Raw genomic sequence first — 25,716 nt, 5'->3', positions numbered from 1 at the left:
CACGGTGGACGATGTCGAAGACCCGAAGATAGAATTCCTTCGGTATTCCATCCGGCCCTGGTGATTTTTTGGACGCACTTGTTTTAATTGCCGTCCAGATTTCCGCTGTCGTGATCGGTGCCATACAGGCGTCATTTGTTGCGTCATTTTCCGGGATAATCCGGCCACACTGGAATTCCTCCGGTAATCCCCCTTCTCTTTCTGGTTCCGAGTATAGCTCGGAGAAGAAACGGAGCACGTGGTCTTGGATGGCTTGAGAGTCATTGATCTCTTCACCATGTTCGCCATCTAATCTCAATATCGTCGTTCGTTTACGTCTCCGATCTCCTAGCTGAAAAACAGAGAGTGGCTCTCCAGCTACGATCGGCGTGTTTATGTGTACGAAGGCTTGCGTGAATCTTCGTTGCAGTGACAACATTTCTCCCTTGATCCGATTGATCGTTGCTAGCATTGCTGGGTTTTGGTAGAAGCCGTCGTAGGCCCGTCGCAGTTGGTTGTACAGGTTTTGTTGTGCGTGATGAAACACATCAAACACTTGTTTTGATTGCCAGCGGAAAAAACTAGCAATTTTTGGCTTACCGTGTTCCGTCCACCAGTCCATCCAACTGCGATAATTTCGCCTCTGTCGGGTCCAAAACTGCCATCTTATCTGGAGGTCTTCCAGAGCTTCTGCAGTGAGAAGGTGCGGACGCAAAGACCAAAATCCTCGTCCTGGTGCGTGACCCAGATTTGGGAGACATAGACGAGACGTCACGGCCAAGTGATCGGTGAACGAACACGCGTGCGTGTGGATGTTTCGCAGCTGCTCGCATAGGCCACCAGTGACGTAAATTCTATCCAGACGAGAAGATGAGTTGGCAGTTATATACGTGTGGCCAGCGTCTCTTGAGCGGAGCTTCAGCCACACATCATGGAGCTGAAGTTGCTGCACTGTGGCTTGAAGAGCGGGGCTCATGTTATACCCCGTCGCATCGCATTGTCGCAGCACGCAGTTGAAATCTCCGGCAAGGATGATATTGTCGGTAGGATGGCGAAGATAAAATGCCAACGTGTCGTTCAAAAATCTTTCTCGTTGGGCACGAAGAGCGGTGCCGGATGGGGCATACACGCAGCAGAGCGTTGTGTTCTGGACGCGTACAGCTACAAGACGGCCATCTAAACTTCTCTCTACATGCGAGAATCGGATATACTCTTTCAAAGCGATAGCGGTTCCTCTCCTTGAGTGATCAACGTTGGCGATGACGTTGAATCCTGGCAGTGTTAGCTGCTCGTTTTCAACTTCTTGAATGAAGAGTATATCCAAGTCCGTGTTTCGGATAAACGTTCGGAAGGCTTCGATTTTAGTCGTGTTCGTGATGGTATTCACGTTTACCGTAGCGATATTGTAGCTGATGAAGAGGACGGCTTAGGGGAGGAGGTCGAGCGTGGTATCATCGTCGCCACAGCGCATTTTTTTGGCTTGTTTATGCGATCGCTTGCTGGATGTTGACGAGTCGGTTTCGTTGCCGTCGGTTTTTTTCTGCAGTCCGGATCTGCGAGTCACTCTGGTCCACGGTTCGCTTTCGTGCTCTCCATGTTGTTCGTTTGACGAGGAGTCGTTGACACTTGCCGGAGGGGGCATTGAACCACTTGACGATGGCACTATCGATGGTATTGCTGGTGTTGCCTTCGGAGCCGGTTGCTTCGGAGGGGGCATTTGTTTTGCTGCGGGGGTTTTGGAGCGAGCCGATTGTGGGTTTTTTGTAACGTCTGCGTACGAAGCGCTGTTTGTCGCCAGCTTTTGTACCAGTAGTTTTTTGTTTTGCACACATGAGACGCCATTGTGTACAAATTCACTACAGTACCGACACGTCTGCTGCTGCCCGAAATAAGCCACATTGGTCATTTCAGAATCGATCGTGACGTATGACGCAATGTTTCTTTTGACGATCATCCGTGCGACACGCACACCGGTCGGGAGTCCGGCAAAAAGATGCTTCTCATCCCACATCTCTTCGCGAATGGAGAGCACCTCCCCGTACGCCCCAAGAAACTTTACGATTTTGTCGTTCGTCACGTCCTCAGAGAGGTTGAAAAGCTTCACTTCCACTGCGCCGTCTTCCATCTTCAAGCGAAGCTTGTACGCCTTCCCATCCATCGTCAACTCATGTTTGTCGTCGTTCTCGGCAACGATTCTCTGTGCCACTTCCAGGCAAGTGGTCTTGATGAACGCGATTCCAAGGTTGCGGCTATATTGAATCCGCAAAATCTCATCGCGTTTCAGGGCGAGTGTTGTACCAACGAATTGGTGCACTTCCTCGGATGTTGGTTTCTTCGGCACATTCGCATAGTCAATGCGAAATGTGTTTTCGCGTCGCTTTACCGCGGACATTTCACGCGACGGCGATAAAACGGACCCGAAACAGTATTTCACTTGTGGAAACACGAGTAACACGAAAAAAAAAATCTAATAAATGCCAGCGATTGGCTTCCGCAGACGAACAACGATGCACAAGTGCGTCTGATCGGCTCGGAAGTTGAGCGCAAACTGAATACCGGACACGATCTGAAAATGCGTCGAATTCTGTAAATTTGAACATCATTGAATGTGTTTACTATATGAATAGTATACAATTGCCAATTCAATGCATTTGCAACATTTACAAGAACAATTTGAGTTTTACTTAGTTTACAAGATGTCCATCAAAATCCTCTTGCATATATGATGAAAAATAGCACATTTTACGATGTTGTTCTGAATGTTCATTCTTCTTAATTTTATCGCATGTTTGATACCAAACACGGAATCCATGAAAAATGAATGTATTTTGAGACACTGGTGCAATAATTACAAAGATAACATATAACAAAACAAGCTGTCCGAAGCTGGGGGAAAGGAGGTGCTTAACCCAAAATTGTAATTTGTCCGTATTTGGTTCAATTATGGTACAAAATACATTTATACTATCAAATTAGGATTATTTTCGAACATGCTTGCGCGATCCAAAGTATTTTTTCATATTCAAAATAATTACTAAAAAGACTCAATATTAAGGCGATACGTAAATTTTTTTAAGATTTTCAAACTTTTCTACTTTTTTAAAAAGGCATGCATATTTCAAGGATTCGCAAACATTAGTCTCCATAATAGCTTCCTTTCCTTCTAATACACCATCTTGATTGGACCATGATTTCTCATTTTTTTGACTTTGTCCGGTATTGGGTGCTGTCCGGTACTGGGGGATCTCCCCCTACACAAACAGACGTCATTTTGCGCTCCTAATTTGTTTTGAATCTACTCTCCATCGTAGAATTGTGTAAATCATGTAAATCCATTAATTTGATCATTAACATTAAGATTGCCATTGGCTTTTAGGGCGAGATCACAAAACTCAATCGAGATATCTTCAAAAGGCAATGTCTGAAGCAATTTGGAAACCTCTGTATCAGCTGATCTTATTTCGCCCCTGCACTGATAATTTCGAATGTAAGTCATCGATGACGGACAAAACTGCATGTTTCATACGTAGATATGAGTGTGCGTACGAGTACAAACTACCCAAATGCGTCCATCTCTCAGGCGGGACCCCGCACGCAAATTACACATAAACGGAGATAATTGCATTGCGTATATGGTCGTGTAGTGATTACAACTAAGCCCGCCGCTCCGCCCGGTGGTAAGCAAGTTATAATAATAAATATCGGGTTTCCCTTGGACAGCAATCAGCATATCACTCCGTCGCGAACTCAATCGAGAAGGAGCAGAAGAAGAAATTGCCAACGTGAAGATACTATACAAAAGCCCAAATCTTGAAAATCCGTGATGCATGCACAAACAATGCAAAAATATGCAACGACGTTGCACATAACGTATGAATGCACGATTAGAGTAGTTCGTTTTTTACCGAGTTGGATTTTTTCTATACATTTGCCTCAATAAATAAGACATTAAGAATTAAGAAATGTCTACCAACGAAATGATGTCAAAAATTTATAAGTAGGACAGTAGAAAACATCATTAATTCCATAGTGCTACAGATGGTACCCTCAAAAACAGGGATAGTCAAATAATTACTAAATATTAGTAATTTATGACTGCGAGAAATTGGTTATTTTGGCAAAATTCTTGAAAAGGAAATATTGTTCAAATGGCTGAGAGAAACTCAATGCAACCTGATGAATATAATATTTGAAAATAAAATATAAATAATTGAAGATTTTTTTTTAATGGAGCCAAGTTTTTCTTGGCAGATTCCAAAGAAAATTTTTACCAGCTAAATTTATGAACCATACCATTAATTGTTCATAAAATATATCACCAACTGATTCACGTTTTAATTTTGATAAACACTGGAGCAAACGGACTATTGAAATACTTAGGAATCCATTATGAAAATCCGTAACAAGAAATCGAGTTATAATTCATAGATTTGCTTTATGAAACCAAAGTTTGAAAATCAAAAATGTTTCCACGGCATCCTGGAATCGTACCAAGAACCTTTCGATTTAAAGGCCTGTGTTTACACCACGGATCTATCGACGCCTTGATGTAGGGTGATACTAAAACGATAGATAAAACGTTCCAATACACGAATAATAATCGTACCATCTTTCATAAGGTAAAATGAATGAATTTTTGAGGTCCAGTTTTGCGTGAATGTTTCTAGACAAATCAACTTGAGAAGGCTTGTACTCCAAACACTTTATGATTGTTAGCTGTCCAAGTTGGATAAATCACTCTTAAAAAACTATTTCGCCGTCACTACGACTGGGAAAGCCCCATCCATTCATCCTTCGTTGGGGACCACTCTAACGCACCACGTGCAACCGTAAACCGGGCCCCAAACGAAAAGTTGAATCTGGACAAACTGGCAGAATTGCATCTCCCGTTTGGTAAGGAGAGAGAAAGTTTTCATGCTGCAGTGCGCTTCCTGTGTGTTTGCTTTGCTATCAGCATCAAAAGTGGACCTGCCCAGCAGCAGTGAGGCAAGAAGAAGCGCGCTCGATCCAACCGAACCGAAGGCCAGTCAGTCAAGCAAGCCTGCTCAGGTGTGTTTGCTGTAGCTATAGGCTGCCTCCCAGAGAGTCCGACTTGTTGCAACGCTGAAGATATACGAGAAACGAGAAAGACGGTCAGGTTGTTGTTGGATGCGCGCCAACTCAACTCAACTCAGCCAGTCAGGCAGCATGTGAGCTGCATTGGTCGTGATACCGCATGATGGGGTGGGTTTGAACTTGTTTAGAGGTCAGAATCGTCATGATGACTACATTGTTTTATTAGTATAATTTTGAACATTACATTCATTTCATATATCTAGGTATTCTATTTTAGACAACACTATCATCCTAATTTGGTGAAACTAAATTGAGCTTTCATTAACATTTTGTTAACAACATATTAGGGGGATTAGGGGCATAATGAACACCCGGGGTGAAATGGACACCCCCTCAATCTCTGAGAATATGCATACTTCATCAAAAGTTCATACACTGCATGAAATCTGAATTGCATTTGAAATGTTTGACGGTAAAAAAGTTTGTGGTTTGCTTCAATTTTCCTTTAAAATTCGACTCTAAGTATTTCTCCGCTTTAAATTGGCATAAAAGCAAGGCGGTGGGAGAATCTAATTTTTGAGCAAAATAACAAACAGAGAAAGGTTATTTTTAGCTCTTATGATAGAGGGAGAGCCCTTTTACACATCGGAATGACTAACAGACAGTAAATATTTTGGAATGATCAAATTTCCTGCAAGTGTTCATTTTGCCCCGATACCTTTTTACCAGCCTTGTTTTGGACCTAATTTTCTATCTCACTATTCTGGCATATGATAAAATTTTTATTACCATGAATGAATGTAGCACGTCGTACTAACATAAGACTTGAAAACTAGCCGGGAGAAATTTAAACAAAAAATGTCATTGTATGGTCTTAAAACAAGCATTTGCTTGATGTGTCTATTATGCCCCGAATTCCCCTACATTTCATTCGCCGCAACAGATCAGAATTTTCACAGAAGAATTGATTTAACCTGCTTATAAGAGAAAAATAAACGCTAGCATGAGCCCAAGATACTTAACTTCATCTGACCAATTTATTGGAACCCCTCTCATTGTAACAACATGTCTACTAGAAGGTTTCAAATAAAGAGCTTTTGGTTTATGTAGGAATATTATTAGTTGAGCTTTGGAAGCATTAGGAGAAATTTGCCAGTTTAGCTAGTATGAAGAAAACATATCCAAACTTTTTTGCAATCTACTACAGATGACACGCAGGCTTCGTCCTTTGGCGAAGAGGCCTGTGTCATCCGCAAACAAGGATTTTTGACATCCCTGAGGTAACTCAGGTAAGCCAGATGTGAAAATATCGTATAATATTGGTCCCAAAATGCTGCCTTGGGGAACACCAGCTCTTACAGGAAGACTTTCAGATCTGGAGTTCTGATAATTAATCTGAAGTGTACGATTTGACAGATAACTTTGAATTATTCTAACAATGTATGTTGGAAAATTAAAGTTTTTTTTTAAATTTTACAATCAAATCTTCATGCCAAACACTGTCGAATGCTTTTTCTATGTCTAGAAGAGCAAGACCTGTAGAATAGCCTTCAGATTTGTTGGAACGGATCAAATTTGTTACACGTAAAAGTTGATGAGTGGTCGAATGCCCATGGCGGAATCCGAACTGTTCATTGGCAAAAATTGAATTTTTGTTGATGTGGACCATCATTCTGTTCAAAATAACCTTTTCAAAAAGTTTACTGATGGAGGAAAGCTAACTGATTGGACGATAGCTAGAAGCTTCTGCAGGATTTTTGTCTGGTTTTAAAATTGGAACAACCTTAGCATTTTTCCATTTGTCAGGAAAATATGCTAATTGAAAACATTTGTTAAATATATCAACTAAAAATGATAAGCTACTTTCTGGAAGTGTCTTGATGAGGATGTAGAAAATTCCATCATCGCCAGGAGCTTTCATATTTTTGATTTTTTTAATAGTTCTCACTTCTTCCAAATCAGTCTCACAGGCATTTTCGAAAACGTTCTCTTGATTGAGAATATTTTCGAAGGCCTGAGTAACTTGATTTTCTATTGGACTAGTAAGTCCTAAATTAAAATTGTGCACACTTTCAAACTGCATAGCAAGTTTTTAAGCTTTTTCGCGATTAGTTAGTAATAATTTGCTTTCCTCTTTCAATGCCGGTATTGGCTTCTGAGGTTTTTTCAAGATTTTAGATAGTTTACAAAAGGGCTTAGAACCAGGGTCCAATTGGTCGGGGTTCTGCTAAACCGCACCAAGTGCCAAAATCCTTATTCCGAGATATTTTACTTTAAAGTCTTTTCCTGTACTAGTTTATCGCGGACAATAATTTTAATATTTTTATTGCTCACATGCGATTAACAGTGTTCAATAAGTACACCAAGATTAAATGTACTAGTAAATCATCAAAAACTAACGATGTTATTGGATTTCATTAGACAATATGAAGCACTCAGTTCACTCTGGCTGAACAAAAATTGAAAAATATGATGCTTGGTTCGGTATGGTTGGATGTGTTTCACAGTTTTCAACAACACAAGTAAAATTGGAGACAAATGATGTTTATCATCACCGTGCATGTTGGAATCCATGTCACAAGTGTTTATGGGAAGGATTCGTATGTCAAGGTGAATCAAGGTTCTCACGTGTTCATACATAGATCCTAATGATCAAAGAAAACCATGAATTCGCTCTGCCAAAGCGCACCAAGTTGCTCCCATTTGGTGCACCTTTGCTGATCAAGTTCAAACAGTTCAATGCGTGAAGTGTTTATCAGGAATGACCATCATTTCAGATGTACATTGACCTGCTGATGTTTTACTGCAATATAAAAATAACCACAGAATCTAAAAGTTGTTTGATTTCCATCACCATCGGATAGAACATCAGAAAAAAAAGTTTCATCGGGATTCGAACTCATGCCTTCTGAGTGGTAATCTAGTGTGCTACCACTAGGTCATCTTCACTTCTTGAAGGAATGGTGATAAACTTGAATCAAGTAATGTGCACATTGTCTGACGGGGTTTGATGGCGCAAATGCCATTTTCTGAACAACTAAAGCGCACCAAGTCCACCTGAGTTGTTCACACAGTAACAGATTAAATTAATTCGTTTTTTCATTACGGCTTCTGTGTGGATTGATAAACATGTTATATAACAAGCAAATGCAAGTATTTATGGTATGTAAATGCCTTTACTTCATGTCTAAATGTGATTTTCAGATAAACAGTACTTAGTGCAGTGTGGCTGGATAAAATTTGAAAGAAAATAGATCAACGCCACCGAAACAATATTTAATTTGAATTAATCAATTGCTGCCTAATTTCACTGGCCTCTGTTTCTATGACTTGCTTGGAATGGATAAATTGTAAGAATATAGAAGGAAATTTGAAAAACATAGCTTTATATCTGAAAAATGAATTCCCTCTGATGACGTGCGTTGGTTTATGGTTCACTCTGGCTGAACAAAATTACAGTTGTACGTGTCCTTCCAAACAAAATTTATGATCTAAAATTTCAAGGGTTTGTTCAAATCACTCGATATTTTTATGGTAGAGAGGTTATGATTATTTTAGTCCTTTGGTGTAAAAAACTCAATTTGGGAAAAAATGGCACTTGGTGCGGTTTAGCAGAACCCCGACCAATTGAGAAATCTTATTTTCAAAATTTTTGTTTCTTAATTGTGCAAAACGTATCTTGATTTCTTTCTGCAAATCCTGCCATAAAATTTTCATAGCAGGATCGCGAGTGCGTTAAAATTGCCTTCTCCTCACGTTTTCAAGACCGATCAAGAATTTAATATCATTGTCTATAATCACGGATTCAAATTTTACTTCACATTTTGGAATTGCAATGCTTCTGGCTTCAACAATGGAATTTGTTAACGTTTCAAGAGCATTGTCAATATCAAGTTTTGTTTGTAACGAAATGTTAACATCAAGATTAGAGTCAATATATGTGTCATATATATTCCAGTCGGATCGAAAATAATTGAAAGTGGAGCTGATAGGATTGAGAATCGCTTTATGGGATATTTGAAACGTAACAGGGACATGATCAGAATCAAAATCAGCATGAGTAATCAGTTGGCTACAAAGATGACTAGAGTCGGTTAAGACCAAATCAATCGTAGAAGGATTTCTAGAAGAGGAAAAACATGTAGGGCTATCAGGGCATTGAATTGAGAAATATCTTCATCAAATAAAATTCTGCCGTTGGAATTACTTTGAGAATTATTCCATGACCGATGTTTGGCATTAAAGTCACCAATGACAAAAAATGTTGACTTATTGCGAGTCAATTTTCGCAAGTCAGTTTTGAGCAAATTAACTTGCTGTCCAGAGCATTGAAAAGGCAAATAGGCAGCTATGAAAGTATATTTACCAAACTGTGTTTCAACAGAAACACCTAAAGTTTCAAACACTTTAGTTTCAAATGACGAAAACAGTTGATGTTTTATACGCCTATGAGTGATGATTGCAACTCCCCCACATGCCCCATCAAGTCGATCATTACGATAAACCAAAAAGTTAGGATCTCTTTTGAGTTTAGATCCAGGTTTCAAATACATTTCAGTAATAACTGCTATATAGACGTTATTAGCTGTAAGAAAATTAAACAGCTCGTCCGCTTTACCATTCAGAGAACGAGCATTCCAATTTAAAATATTTAAATTATTATTTACTGGATCCATTAGAAAAACGTAATCCAATAACAATTTGATTAGTAAATTTTACACCTACTTGGGCTGCTTCAGTCATAGTGGTGGCTTTGAACATTGCATCAATCATTAGATTCAATTGTTCAGTTAGAAAGTTAAAATCAGAGGCAGACATATCACTTGAATTGGGTACATTGTCTGATGATTTCCCATTAGCATTTTCGGTAGACGAAGAGGCGGAGTAGATGTTACCTTTTTTTTCTTATTATTATTTTATAGGCACTCCGTGCTCGTGGCCACTACTGTGCCGGACTCAGTTGATCTGTAGCTTCTTTATCGATACAGATCTATAGGCCAGGGGAAGTGGTTCACCTAGAGTGAATTTCTGTCAAAGAAAAAGTAGATTTTGTATGAGATTTGACAGAAAAATGAATGACAAGTTCATCCACTTCTCCTGGCCTATTTTCAACTTATCTATATTTACATCTAGTTTCACTCTCTCCTACCCTTTTACTCTCACACCGAGCAGGTAGGAGAGAGCTCTGCTATTAGTGAGGCTAGCTGCCTGCGAAGAGGGTCAGTTTGTCTCAGTCACCATCTGATACTGACGGAGGATGGATGTGCTCCCCAAAGCACGGTCCTCCGTGAGGCGTCTTCTGGTGGCTGGACGGGTTTTTTTGTGGAGGGGCTGGGAATCGAACCCATGACCTTCCGCTTATGAAGCGGAAGCGTAACCTCAAGGCTACAGACCCCCCAGATTTTACCTTTGGGGCGATCCATTAATTACGTAAGACAATTTTCGGGGTTTTTCAACCCCCCCTCCGCCCATGGTAAGATTTTTTGTATGAAAATTAAAAATAAATTGTATGGCGCGTAAGAAATCTCAAACCTCCCTCCCCCCATAAACCCTTACATAATTAATGGACAGCCCCTTTGGCGGTAGGGTTTTTTCCATTTGATTTGAAACAAGTAGAATGGGTACTCATAGTACGAATAGGGGAGGAGTTGAAATTACCTGCTACGATATCGGCAAAGGATTTACCGTGGGTACCTATATACATTCGAAATTGAAAGATTCGAACGGCTACCCGACGGATTAAAATTAGTTTGTGAATGAGCATGATTTTGATCTTCCTGATGGGTATGATTCCTATCCAAGGGATCGTTAACTGAAAAATGAGCATTGTTCGATACTCTAGCAGGAAAACGGATATTATCTTTCATCTGCCTGGCACGAGCCTCAACGACTCTCTTGCGTGAAGGGGAAAATCCAAGTAAATCATTTATTCCATTTTTGATCTCTTCAGGTCTTATAGTCTTATAGTCACTTGAGAGACGACGGCCATTACTAATCGTTCGATATCCTTTCCCAACCTAGCTCCATCGGACGGTACGCGGCGCGGCACGCTGGACGACGAAGCTTCTCGCGTGATCGCTTTACCAGTAAAAGGAAGCCTTTCGTTGCGTGCGCACACTTTGCCTAGGTACTTCGTCGGTCCTCGGTGAGTTTGTGTGCCCATAGAGGTACTAGGTACCAACCGACATTCCGCGGCGGTAGTTCTGGCTGGTGCGTAATACAGAAGGCGCGCGTCGTCCGCACTAGGTCGTTATCATTTCCCTTTCAAATAAACGGCGCTTTTCACGAAGGCGCAATTTCAGAAAAAAAAAACGGTTGTGTTGTAATGTTTCAGGAAAAAAAAACCTTTTGGATTTGTTTGAGCTGAAGTTGAAGCTATGTTCTAATGACGGTTGCACGTGAAAAAGGATTGTTGCAATTCATGAATATTAAGAAGGTGGAAGGTTTCGTACAGTGAAAGGAATCGTCGATAAAGTTCTTCGTAAGATATGCAATAGATTTGCCATTTAGACCTACAAGTGGAGAAAATTTCAAGAAGATTATAGTGAAATTAGTAAAAAATCTTGAAACAAAGAAGAAGTGAAAAAATAGACGAATATGTGGCTACAGAAGCAACGTGGAAGTTATAATTGTGAACAGCAGTGAATACTGAAGAAATTGATCCTTTATGCCAGAATAATCAATGTTCTTAAGAAATGTAACTACAAGCGATTCATTATAAAATACCTGTGAACACCGTGCCCCGGCAGACCGTTATTATAAAAATATATGTAGTCCATAGGGGCCCAGATAGCCGTAGCGGTAAACGCGCAGCTATTCAGCATGACCATGCTGAGGGTCGTGGGTTCGAATCCCGCTGATCGAGGATCTTTTCGTAAAGGAAATTTTCTCGATTCCCAGGGCATAAAAGTATCATCGTACCTGCCAAACGTAATACACATGCAAAAAAGGTCAATCGGCAAAGAAAGCTCTCAGTTAATAACTGTGGAAGTGCTCATAAGAACACTAATCTGAGAAGCAGGCTCTGTCCCAGTTGGGACGTAACGCCAGAAAGAAGAAGAAGTAGTCCATAAAAACTGAGTACTCGGATCGATTCGTGAGGGTTTTGGCCCATAAAAAAATCCCTAGGAAGAATCTCAAAAAATCTAGATGCAAAAATTTTAGATAAAAAAATCAAATTACAATTACCTACTCACTAGCACCGAAAAACCTACAAAAATGCCCAAAAAGTTGGTCAAGCTGTTTTAACTAGTATACTATTATACTATTATACAGCCATTCCATGAAAAATCGATCTAGTGGGTCACCGAATTCCGTGAAAATTTGCTATTTTGTTCCTTATCCGAAATAAGGATGCACGTGTTTTTGGATTTTTGAGTTGAAATCTTAAACTTTCATTCCATAAAAAAGGATTGGAAAAATGACTGAATTTTTATTTTCAAAAAAATATATCTCAAAAACTAAAAAACATACATCGCTGAAAATTTGACAGTGAACGTAAAATTTTCTGAACTTTCAACAGCAATAGCCCCTTTGGTCCCAAGGCCTTCAAAACACAAAAAACGGAAATTATTTTTATTTTATGTAAAAAAACAATTTTTGTGAAATTATATATTAATTCCTGAAAAGTCAAAATCTTTAGCTTTTATTTTGTCCAAAAAGATTAAAAATCGGTCGAACGGTTAAAAAGTTATAATATTTTTAAAAATAAAAATTTTGCAAAATCGCGATTTTTCTGGTCACCCTATTTTGGAGATGGTAACCCTAATCAAAAAATCCAAAAACACATGTATCCTTATTTCGGATAAGGGATCGTTCAAATATTACGTAACGCAACACGCGGAGGGAGGGGGTCTAACATAGTGTTGCATTCCTTGCTGTGCGCTTGAACAAGCCAGTTCAGTTTTTGGCAGTCGGTAGTGTTTGGTTTTTTCTTCCACCGCCCGTGTGGTTTTTACCAGTGCAGTATTGTACCGTAGTGCTTTAAACCGCGCATCGTGAAGGAAGCGAACCAGATTGACAAGGGTCAACTGGTATCGTGCCACAATAAAACATTGTCACCTTCATCCCCCGGTGATTGGTTCCCCCCGTGCAAATCAACAGCGAAGACGGCGATACGATTTTTTGCCTACCTACGACGTGGAAGGCTAGCTGCTTTGCGGTCATCGAACGGGAACGGATAAGTAGCAAATTTCTATACCTATCCATACTCTATTGAACTGCTTTCGCATCTCCCAGAACAAACAGTGTTGAGTTCAAAGTTGTTTTTCGCTTCGCCTCTGTCTCTCTCCCGGAGCTATTTTGCTGGCTCTGTTAGGGGAAGTGTGTACAAAATAGTCCACTGACTGTTTTTTTTTCTCTTCGAAAGTTTTTTTTTTTTTTAATTTTTATTTTTTTTTTGCCCTTATAGGGGAGGTGTGTACAAAATAGCTCACTAATTGATTAGTTTTTCTGCTCATTTTTTTTTTTCTCCGCATTTTTTTTTAATTTTTGTTGATTCGGTTGCGGTTGGATTTTTCCCGCATGGACGAATCGGATGGAGGCGATACGCCTCCTAAAGATCTCGTTGCTCGAACGCGGTTTTATCAACCGTCTTCGGCTGGGCCTTGGGTTGTCTATTTCCGGCGCAAAAATAAGATTTTGAATGTGCTCTCGATTTCCAGAGAGCTGACGCGTAAATATCCTGGGACCGTTATTCACCAAGTGAAGCAATCCAAGCTGCGTGTAACTGCAGCGAACGAAATTGCTCAGCATGAGGCTTTTACTGTGGAATACTTTATCTACATTCCTGCACGAGAAGTCGAGGTGGAAGGGAAAATCATCGACGCGAGTCTGACATGTGAAGACATTAAGACTGGCAAAGGCGTTTTTGAGAACCGGTCAATTCCTGATGTGGCTATACTGGATTGCAAACAGTTGCAATCAGTTTCCATGGAAGGAAATAAGAAAGTTTTTTCGCCGTCCGCCTCGTTTCGAGTGACTTTTCCTGGTTCCGTCCTCCCGAAATTTGTTTGCATTGATAGTGTTTTTTACCCAGTGCGTCTTTACGTGCCGAAGGTATTCAATTGTACCAACTGCAAGCAGCTTGGCCACAGTGCTAGCTTTTGCGACAACAAGCCCCGTTGTGGCAAATGCAACCAAGCTCATTTAGAAGATGCCTGCACACAGGAAGCTGAAAAATGCAGCTACTGTAGCAAGGATCTGCATGACTTGCAGAAATGCCCGGCATACAAAAGACGCATTCGAAATGAGAGTCGCTCAATTGTGAAGCGCTCCAAGAAGACGTATGCGGAGATGGTGAAAGCTCTAAATCCGCCTGCAAAAGAGTCTTCATCAGCCATCCCAGTTGGTAACTCTTTTCAAGAGTTGTCTTCCGATGAAGCGAACGACGACGAAACCGATGGGGGAGATTCTTCGGAGGTACACGCACCCGGTAAAAGAAAGTCTCCATCTTCTCCGGGATTGCGCCGTAAGGTATTAAAATCTTCCCTCAGAAGTTTGCCTAATTCCAAAGGTGGTGGGGCAAATTTGAAAATCCCGAAGAAACAGGTCTTTGATGCTTCCGTTCCGTGCTGCAGCAAAGATCTGCCGCCCCCGCCTCCACAGATAAAATACACTTCGAAAAGAAGCTCTAGACAAGAAAGCAAAAGAAATGCTACTGAAGCTCCTCGCTCTTCCTCAAAAACCCCCAGGGCCAAGCGAGGTCTGATAACTTTTACGGCCCTTGTGGATCGCATATGTAATGCTCTAGGAGTTTCAGACTCATTCAGAGGCATACTCGACCTTTTTCTCCCCGCAATAGAAGAGTATCTCAAGGAATTGACTATTTCATGGCCCCTCCTAGCTTCGATCATATCTTTCGATGGCTAATTCATCAAGTGAGGTACAAGATATGATCACTGTGCTACAGTGGAACTGTCATAGTCTAAAACCTAAATTAGACACATTTAAGTTTTTACTTCACAATTCCGATTGTGATATATTTGCACTCTGTGAAACATGGCTTTCTTCTGAAGATGATCTTAACTTCTACGATTTTAACATTATACGCCAGGATCGAGATGATAATTACGGGGGTGTGCTTTTAGGGATCAAAAAGTGCCATTCATTCTACAGAATCCCCATCCCGACTCATCCAGGCATAGAAATCGTTGCTTGCCAAATAAACGTAAAGGGTAAAGATCTTTGCGTAGCTTCTGTTTATATTCCTCCAAGAGTTTCAATAAACCGCCGTCATCTTTGGAATGCAGTCTCTATGCTTTCATCTCCAGTTTTAATACTGGGTGATATGAACTCACATGGTACTGGATGGGGCGAATCTTATGACGATTATAGAGCGGCTATTTTCTATGACTTATGCGACGATTTCAACTTGAACATTTTGAACACAGGTGAAGTGACACGTATTTCATCCGACGGCAAAGAAAGCCGTCTTGACCTGTCTTTAGGATCAAGTTCACTATCATTCGATTGCATGTGGAAGGTGATCGATGACCCCCATGGTAGTGATCACTTGCCCATAATAACCTCTATCAGAACTAATTGTGAAAGGTCAGAACAGTCAATTCAGGTTCCTTTTGACCTCACTAGGAATATCGATTGGCAAAAATTTGCATCAGCGGTAACTTTTGGTATCGAATCATTCAACACTCTCCCTCCGTTGGACGAGTATCGATTCCTAACAGAATTGATTTATAAAAGTGCATTAGAATCCCAAAAGCAACGAGTTCCAAGTGCATCCTTCAAAAGACGACCAGCCACACCTGGTTGGGATGATGAATGCACTCTGTTGTATCGAGAAAAATCTAATGCCTTTAAAGCTTTTCGCAGATATGGTACCTCAGAACTTTATTTAGAGTACTCGAAGCTCGAAAAAAGACTGAAGAATCTTATAAAAGCGAAGAAGCGTAGCTATTGGCGACGTTTCATCGATGGTCTCTCACGAGAAACTTCAATGACGACGCTTTGGAGAGTGGCTCGCAACATGCGAAACCGCTCATCCTCAAATGAGAGTGACGAATACTCCAATCGTTGGATATTCAACTTCGCAAAAAAGGTCTGTCCAGACTCAGTTCCAGCTCAACCGCCATTCTGGGAAACCCAGAGTGACGATGCGTTGGACAGACCATTCACTATGCTGGATTTTTCTATGGCTCTTCTTTCATCAAACAATTCCTCTCCGGGACGCGATATGATTAAGTTTAATCTTCTTAAAAATCTCCCTGATATCGCTAAAAGACGGTTGCTTGACCTGTTCAACTCATTCATAGAGCATAACATTGTTCCACTTGAATGGAGACAGGTCAAAGTAATAGCTATTCAAAAGCCTGGGAAACCAGCGTCCGATCACAATTCATACCGCCCGATTGCTATGTTATCATGTTTAAGGAAATTGTTAGAAAAAATGATCCTTTTGCGACTTGACCACTGGGTCGAATCAAACAATATGCTTTCCAGTACTCAATTTGGCTTTCGCAAGGGTAAAGGAACAAACGATTGTCTAGCGTTGCTTTCATCAGATATTCAACTAGCCTTTGCGGACAAGGAGCAATTGGCTTCAGTTTTCTTGGATATCAAGGGCGCTTTTGATTCAGTTTCCATAGAAATATTGTCAGAAAACTTGCACAATAGTGGACTACCTGGAATATTGAATAATTTTTTGTACAATCTGTTGTCAGAAAAACACATGAGCTTCACTCTCGGTCAACTGACAACTTCCAGAATTAGCTATATGGGTCTGCCCCAAGGCTCATGTCTAAGTCCCTTGCTTTATAATTTTTATGTTAAAGATATTGACAACTGTTTGGAAGAACCATGCACGCTTAGACAACTTGCAGATGATGCTGTGGTCTCTATGAAGGGCCCACGAGCGGAAATCTTGCAAAGACCATTGCAAAATTCCCTTGATAATCTATCCACATGGGCTAGAAATTTAGGGATCGAGTTTGCTCCGCAAAAAACTCAACTGGTCGTATTTTCAAGGAAGCGGAATCCAGCCCAACTAAAGCTTAAGCTATTGGGAACAGACATCGATCAGTCTTTGACTTCAAAATACCTTGGGGTCTGGTTTGATTCAAAAGGCACTTGGCGAACCCATATTAGATATTTAACGGAAAAATGCCAACAAAGGATCAATTTTCTACGAACAATTACCGGAACATGGTGGGGTGCTCACCCGGAAGACCTCATAAAACTCTATAAAACAACCATTCTATCTGTTCTAGAGTATGGCTCTTTCTGTTTTCTCTCAGCAGCAAACTGCCACCTGATTAAATTGGAACGAATTCAATATCGTTGTTTGCGTATCGCCTTAGGGTGTATGCACTCAACACATAATGCGAGCCTAGAGGTTCTGGCAGGGGTTTTACCGCTACAGAACCGATTCTGGGAGCTCTCGCTAAGAATACTTATTAAGTGTGGAGTGAGCAACACACTCGTTATCGAAAACTTCGAAGAAATGCTCAAACTGAATACTCAGTCGAAATTCATGAGAGTTTATCTCTACTACATGTCATCTGACATTAGCCTTCCATGTTATAACCCTCCACGTGTACGCTTCACCAATGACAGTTCCTCTGTTGAATATGATCTGTCCATGAAACAAGCTATTCATGGAATTCCAGATCAACTTCGATGTATTACTATCCCACGTATTTTTAACGCAAAGTACCAGAATGTCGATTCCTACAGGAGATATTTCACTGACGGGTCCCGTATAAATGGATCCACTGGCTTCGGTGTCTTCAATGAAAACTCTTCCGCCTTCCGAAAACTTCAGGAACCTTGCACGGTTTATGTTGCTGAGCTGGCAGCAATCAACTTCGCTTTGGGGATGATCTCAAACATGCCCGCAGACCACTTCTTCATCTTCTCGGATAGTCTCAGTTCTATTGAGGCACTCCGATCGATGAAACCTGTTAAGCATGCATCTTACTTTCTTACAAAAATAAGAGAGCAGATGTGTGCACTGGTCGAAAGATCACATAAGATTACCTTTGTATGGGTCCCCTCACATTGCCTAATTTATGGCAATGAGAAGGCGGACTCTCTCGCAAAGGTGGGCGCTGAGGAAGGTGAGATTTATGATAGACGAATTTCACACGATGAATTTTTTCATTTAGTACGTCAAAGTTCTCTTCGCGGTTGGCAAAGCGATTGGCTAAATGGCCAACTGGGACGGTGGTTACATTCCATAATTCCTAGAGTTTCCTTGCGAGCGTGGTGGAAAGGTTTGGAGGTAAGTCGAGATTTCATTCGCGTGATGTCAAGACTTATGTCCAACCATTACTCGCTAGATGCACATTTGCACAGGATTAACCTCGCGGTGAGCAATATTTGTAATAGGTGTGGTTCCGGTTATGATGACATCGATCACGTAGTTTGGCAGTGCCCGGATATGGACGCCTCCAGAGCGCAACTTTTGGATACCCTCGCGGCCCGAGGTAGACAACCCTATGTTTCAGTTAGAGATGTGTTGGGAACCCGTGATTACATGTATATGGTCGCAATTTACGATTTCCTTCGCTTGTGTGGTATAAAAGTTTAATTCTCTTGTGTTTTCTTCCCCAGTTTTTTTTTTTCTCTGTGTTGTCCCCTCGTGTTGGATTGAGGATCCTGGCCATCCGGCAGACGAATACCGACAAGAAATTGGTACCAACGCCATGAGACGAAAGTTACGATATACCTCCCGGATGAGCTGCAGAGAACCCTAAACCCAATCCTTACCATGTCCTTCCTTCAACAATTGTGACCACTAACCTCGAGTTGCCACGAGTACCCTGGCTCCATCCCGTACTAATTTTGGCACTCAAAAAGTCAATACATTGTAAAAAATACAAAAGATGAATTTCGGCTCCGTAAAGCGTTAAACGCGATTGAGCCACAAATAAATGAACTAGATAAAAAAAAAAAAAAAACATAGTGTTACGGTTCATACAAAAATTTAAAATTTTCCATACAAAAGCTGTTACGTGGGGGAGGGAGGGGGTCTAAAATTGGCAAATTTTGCGTTACGTAATATTTGAATGAACCCTAAGGAACTAAATAGCAAATTTTCACGGAATTCGGTGACCCACTAGATCGGGTTTTCATGGAATGGCTGTATATATATAAATGTTAATGTTGAAACGTTCACAACTGACTTATCTTACCAAATTGGCTTAAGAGTGTTTTTGTATGATTAACAAGTTTAACGGTCTGGATGGGCACCGTGATTCATACACTATAATAAAACTAGATCAATCAATCGATCAGAATATTGCGAAAAAAAGCAACACTCGCCGCCGCCAGTGTCGTCAGTTAATTGATAATAGGGGGACGACCATCCATCGCCTTCTATTGCGTTCACGTGGATAAATCATTTTGCGCGCCATTGAACACATTCGGGAGACGTGTGGGAACGGCTTCCATCCGACGACGGAGGATAAAAACGTGTGCTTGTTGGTCATTAATCTGAGAAAATTATTATTTTCGCCATCACTGATTGGCACTTGAGTGACGCGGGTTCTAATGCAATTTAACCCTGTGTTCTAAACCAGTTGGTGGCTAGAAAACGTCCGTGTAGTGCAATGTGTCTTTGAGTCTGAGCGGTGTGTCATTGTGACTCACTTTACGTATTGGTGGTAAAAGAGGGGTGTCTTTCCCTCTCAGTTTGAAAAAAAAAAACGGCTTTCGAGAACAAGTGTAACACTTGCTTGCAATTTTTCCTCGGGTAAGTTTTACATGAAACGGGTGAGCGAGTGTAGTGGAAAATTTACGGGTGAATAATTAATAACTTGCGCAACAGTATTCCGCCTGAGCGCAATCTTCTGGAGAATAGAATCATCCTAGATATGATGAAACCGTGGAATAATACTGCAATTTGATTTCGTTAACGTTGTTTAGGGTCTTACCCAGAACAACTTTATATTATTGTTCGATAGTCTTTTTTATAAGTTTTGCAATTGGGAAGGATAGAGGAGGAACAATGTTATAAGACTGTCCTTCACTTTGTCAGAAAACTTGGGGACTCAACCTTCAAATGTTACATAAGGTGTTACAAACAATGGATGCTTTACCACATGGAAGTATAATCACACGTATAAAATTGAGGGTTGGGCAAAGCTTTTCCTTACATTTCCTGCTCAGTAAAAAATCTATTATCGAGCTAGCGAGTCTACTCAAACGTTCAAATCTCATCAAAACATTATCAAACTCGATAAACTGAATTAGGTGTGTGATGAAATGGCCGCTGTAAAAAGTTGACATGGATCTGGCCCATTTACGAAAGTAAATCAAATGAGACAAACTTAAGACAAACCTAATCAGATGAATGCTATGTAATATGATTCCATATTCATAAGTGTAATGCAATCATAATCATAATCTATATTGTTTGCTCATGTTCATTTCATTTATTTAGTTAACATCTACACAGATAACACTGAATCAACAATTTCACACCACAATACTCGGTTCGTGGCCGCATCTCTCCATCCTCGGTTCTGCCCCACGCTCGCCAAATCGATACGCACTTGATCCGCCCACCTAGCTCGCTGCGCTCCACGCCTTCTTGTACCAACCGGATCCGAAGCGAACACCATCTTTGCAGGGTTGCTGTCCGGCATTCTTGCAACATGCCCTGCCCATCGTATCCTTCCAGCTTTGGCCACCTTCTGGATACTGGGTTCGCCGTAGAGTTGGGCGAGCTCGTGGTTCATCCTTCGCCACCACACACCGTTCTCCTGCACACCGCCGAAGATCGTCCTAAGCACCCGACGTTCGAAGACTCCAAGTGCTTGCAGGTCCTCCTCGAGCATCGTCCACTTTTCATGCCCGCAGAGGACTACCGGCCTTATGAGCGTTTTGTACATGGTACATTTGGTGCGGGCGTGAATCTTTTTTGACCGCAGCTTCTTATGGAGGCCATAGTAGGCCCGACTTCCACTGATGATGCGCCTCCGTATTTCACGGCTAACGTTATTGTCAGCCGTCAGCAAGAATCCAAGGTAGACGCAGAGCCGTAGCGTGGCCTCACGGCGCCCTTGGCGAACCTCCCTTTGGGCGCCCCCAAGTCAATTTCGTTTTCATAATGCAAGTTTGTAAGTGATTTTCGTAAAACTTCCCATGTAAAGTTGATTTAGAGTGGGAAGGGCTCCATGTATGTCGATTTAATGTTATAAATTATAACATCAATATGGCTCATTAGGTGCTCTTCCTCATTTTAAATTAGTTTCAACTGTAGTTATACAGTAATGCTATCTTTACTCATACCGATTACACGATTCAATTGCAGCTTCAACTGCATGGTTACTTGGGATAAATTTCAATAGCCATTGAAGACTCTTTTGAAATTATTATCTAAATCAACAAAATAAATTCATGTTGACACTTAAGTATTCACTTGTTCAAAGTACATTTAAATATTTTGTAATTATAAATAGAAGGTGTACACGATAGTCCTTCTTTAGAACTGTTGAAGATTATCTAAAAGATGCTCTGAGTTAAACACAAAAAAAAATCATGAGGTGCATCTGTAGAAACAACTAAGAAATTCTACTTCAAATCGTTGGACCATTTGTTTTAATTTATAAATGTCTTGAATACAATGTTTATACATTGGTTTCAAAAATAATTGCAGAGGCTTTTAGAAACCTTATGATGAACTTGCAAAAACATTTTTTTTAGTTGTTTTTCCAAGAGCCTCCCAATAAATGGAAGCAAATTCACCAAATCCTTTAAATAAAGTTGAATCAAAAAAATTTTTTTTTTTGTTCGATGAAATATTGTTAAGAACTTCAATTCCTAAATAGTAACATGTAAAAATTGGAAATTATTCTATTAATTGATAAAAAGCGATAGAGACAATCGCAGAATTCGGTGCGATTTTTTAAACACTTTTCACTCAATAGCCTGTTATTAGTGATGTTTGTGTAAGTAATTCACTAGAGTAAGACTGCAACAGTTCTAGAACACCCAACAGGTGAAAAGTGATCTAAAATTTATTAGTGCTATATCATCTCCACATAATCAAAATTTTCGAAAAAAGAAATAAACAATCGTCAGTCGCGTCCATACTAGGAAAACAAAATAATTCTTTCAAGCTCGTGCTTGTTCTTCACTGACATGAAATTCTCTGAAAATGTTGTTCTGGTTTCTGTGAAGGTAATATTTTTTGAATATTTTGACGAGCTGTTCAGAAGTTTATAAAAGAAATCCTCCCAAAACTCACCTTGCATCATGTGAAAGGCCTGTTCAGGATTTTCTGTTGAAAACTATGTTCCTCGCTCTGAGAACCATGGGAAAGAATATGTGAATTTCATTCAGGATTTTTCGAGAATTCAGTCTTTGATTCAGTGAGATTAGGTTTGAAAAAATAGCTGTTACGCAATAACTTAAAAAGACACTGACACGTTAATGCTTCCAGTGGGCATTTATGCCCTTTGAAGGAAGCACCACACTTGACAACGGACTAGCATGCAACGCCCAGTGGCACAGTCGGAAAACATTTCTCACGAAAAGTTTACCAGCCTGAGGCGGGAATCGAACCCACACTCCCTAGCACGATGCGGCTAAATGCCTGGTGACACAAACCGCACGGCTACGAAGCCCACAAACTTTCGTTCACACTCGACAGAATTTTTGTTTGGGTTGTGTTTTCAAAATGTCTTTATGGTTCTCATCAAGTTCATTTGAATATTTCCTTATCAATATGAACCTCTAATTAAACACAAGTTATAAAGACTATTGTAAGAACAAGAAAGATCACTATCATGCAATGTTTGAAAACGATTCAGAAACCAAATATTCAATTACACTAAGTTTTTTTTAACACGGGGGATACGTGCCGTGCAAAAAAATTCAGGGCACCGTGTTTATTCTAGAATCCATGTAAAAAGAACCGTGTTAATTCTGAAATCCGTGTGAATAAGAAAAAAAGATGTTGTTGTAATTCCGAAATTCATGTATATAACAAAAAAAAACGGTGTTGATTCCGAATTCCGTGCAAAAAAAGTACCGTGTTAATTTTGAAAGGCGTGTGAAAAAAGCCGTGTAAAAAGAAAATGTGCAAAAAAAACCGTGTAAAAAACATTAGTGTATTACGTTAAAGAATTTACTTTGAAATTGTGACCTGAGAGGAGCTCTAATTGAATAAATCTCTAGCTCGTTTGACGCATTTTGGCGCCCCCCAAAGGCTGGCGCCCTTGGCGGGTGCCAACCTGGCCAACCGCACGCTACGGCACAGGGTAGACGAACTCGTCGACCACCTCGAACGTATCCCCGTCTATCGTAACACTGCTACCTAGGCGAGCCCTGTCGCGCTCGACCCCACCAGCTAGCATGTACTTTGTCTTGGCCGCATTCACCACCAGTCCAACTTTTGCTGCCTCGCGTTTCAGGCGGGTGTACAGGTCTGTCACCTTTTCAAATGTTCGGCCGACGATGTCCATATCATCCGCGAAGCAAACAAATTGACTGGATCTCGTAAAAATCGTACCCCGGCTGTTAAGCCCGGCTCTCCGCATAACACCTTCTAGCGCAATATTGAACAACAGGCACGAAAGTCCATCACCTTGTCGTAGTCCCCGGTGGGATCCAAACGAACTGGAGTGTTCGCCTGAAACCTTCACACAATTTTGCACACCTTCCATCGTCGCTCTTATCAGTCTCGTGAGCTTCCCGGGAAAGCTGTTCTCGTCCATGATTTTCCATAGCTCTACGCGGTCGATACTGTCGTATGCCGCCTTGAAATCGATGAAAAGGTGATGCGTTGGGACCTGGTATTCACGACATTTTTGGAGGATTTGCCGTACAGTAAAGATCTGGTCCTTTGTCGATCGGCCGTCAACGAAGCCGGCTTGATAACTTCCCACGAACTCGTTTACTACGGGTGACAAACGACGGAAGATGATCTGGGATAATACTTTGTAGGCCGCATTTAGAATGGTGATCGCTCGAAAGTTCTCACAGTCTAACTTGTCGCCTTTCTTGTAGATGGGGCAGATTACCCCTTCCTTCCACTCCTCCGGTAGCTGTTCTGTTTCCCAGATTTTGCCTATCAGCCGGTGCAGACAAATGGCCAGCCTTTCCGGACCCATCTTTATGAGTTCAGCTCCGATACCATCCTTACCAGCAGCTTTATTGTTCTTGAGCTGATGAATGGCATCCTTAACCTCCCTCAAAGTGGGGGCTGGTTGGTTTCCATCTTCCGCAGTACTGACGAAGGCATTTCCTCCGTTGTCCCGTCCTTCATTGCCTGTGCTCTCAGCACCATTCAGGTGCTCGTCGAAGTGCTGCTCCCACCTTTCGATCACCTCACGCTCGTCCGTCAGAATGCTCCCATCCTTATCCCTGCACATCTCGGCTCGCGGCACGAAGCCGTTGCGGGATGCGTTGAGCTTCTGATAGAACCTACGCGTTTCCTGAGACCGGCACAGCTGTTCCATCTCCTCGCACTCCGTCTCCTCCAGGCGGCGTTTTTTCTCCCGAAAGAGGCGGGTCTGCTGTTGCCGTTTCCGTTTATAGCGTTCCACGTTCTGCCGGGTCCCTTGCTGCAGCATGACCGCCCGCGCTGCATTCTTCTCCTTCAAAACCTCCTGGCACTCCTCGTCGAACCAATCGTTCCGTCGACTCCGTCCCACGTACCCGACGTTGCTCTCAGCTGCATCGTTGATGGCTGCTTTTACTGTTTTCCAGCAGTCCTCAAGAGGGGCTTCGTCCAGCTCACCCTCTTCCGGTAATGCAGCCTCGAGTTGCTGCGCGTATGCCGCTGCGACATCCGGTTGCTTGAGCCGCTCTAGGTCATACCGGGGCGGCCGTCGGTACCGTACGTTGTTAACGACGGAGAGTTTTGGGCGCAGTTTGACCATCACCAGATAGTTGTCAGAGTCGATGTTAGCGCCACGATAGGTCCTGACGTCGATAATGTCGGAGAAGTGCCGACCATCAATCAGAACGTGGTCGATTTGCGATTCTGTCTGCTGTGGTGATCTCCAGGTGTATCGGTACGGAAGGCTGTGCTGGAAGTAAGTGCTACGAATGGCCATATTCTTGGAGGCGGCAAAATCAATTAGTCGTAGGCCGTTTTCGTTCGTCAGCCGGTGGGCGCTGAACTTTCCAATCGTCGGTCTGAATTCCTCCTCCTGGCCAACCTGAGCGTTTAGATCTCCTATGATGATTTTGACGTCGTGGCTTGGGCAACTGTCGTACTCGCAATCAAGCTGCGCGTAAAAAGCGTCTTTATCATCATCAGTGCTTCCAGAGTGAGGACTGTGCACGTTTATTAAAGCCTGTCCACGTTAAATTTCGGACACTCAAATAATGGCAGCAAAAAAAAGTTCGAGAATTTTACAGAAAGAAGGATTAAGATCCTTGTCAACTGTTTATTTTGTAGATATAACTCTTTTATTCTGAAATAAACAATTGTTTTTGTTGAATTATGAGTAACTTTTTTTTGCTGCCATTATTTGGGTGTCCGAAATTTATCGTGGACAGGCTTTATGCTGAAGTTGAAGAACCGGCCTTTGATCCTCAACTTGCACATTCTCTCATTGATCGGCCACCACCCGATCACGCGCCTCTGCATATCACCCATCACTATAAAAGCTGTTCCCAGCTCATGTGTATTGCCGCAGCTCTGGTAGATGGTATGGTTACCTCTAAACGTTCGCACCATTGATCCCTTCCAACACACTTCCTGCAACG

The 25,716-nt window shown here is 41.5% G+C and overlaps 1 protein-coding gene across 1 annotated transcript in view; it reads left to right on the top strand.

Annotated features, from left to right (window-relative positions):
* Window positions 1–11,065: 11,065 nt before the first annotated feature.
* LOC5575889 (gastrula zinc finger protein XlCGF53.1) overlaps window positions 11,066–25,716 on the top strand; it is a 40,732-nt gene continuing 26,081 nt past the window's right edge. The window contains exon 1 of the mRNA XM_021846388.1: window positions 11,066–11,179. The gene's annotated coding sequence lies outside the window, so the exon portion shown is untranslated. The remainder of the gene's footprint in view (window positions 11,180–25,716) is intronic.

This window comes from Aedes aegypti, chromosome 2, assembly GCF_002204515.2.
Source record: "Aedes aegypti strain LVP_AGWG chromosome 2, AaegL5.0 Primary Assembly, whole genome shotgun sequence".
NCBI classification, from domain to species: Eukaryota; Metazoa; Arthropoda; class Insecta; order Diptera; family Culicidae; genus Aedes; species Aedes aegypti.
The sequence above is the reverse complement of the archived record's forward strand: the minus strand, read 5'-3'. Positions and strand labels throughout refer to the sequence as shown.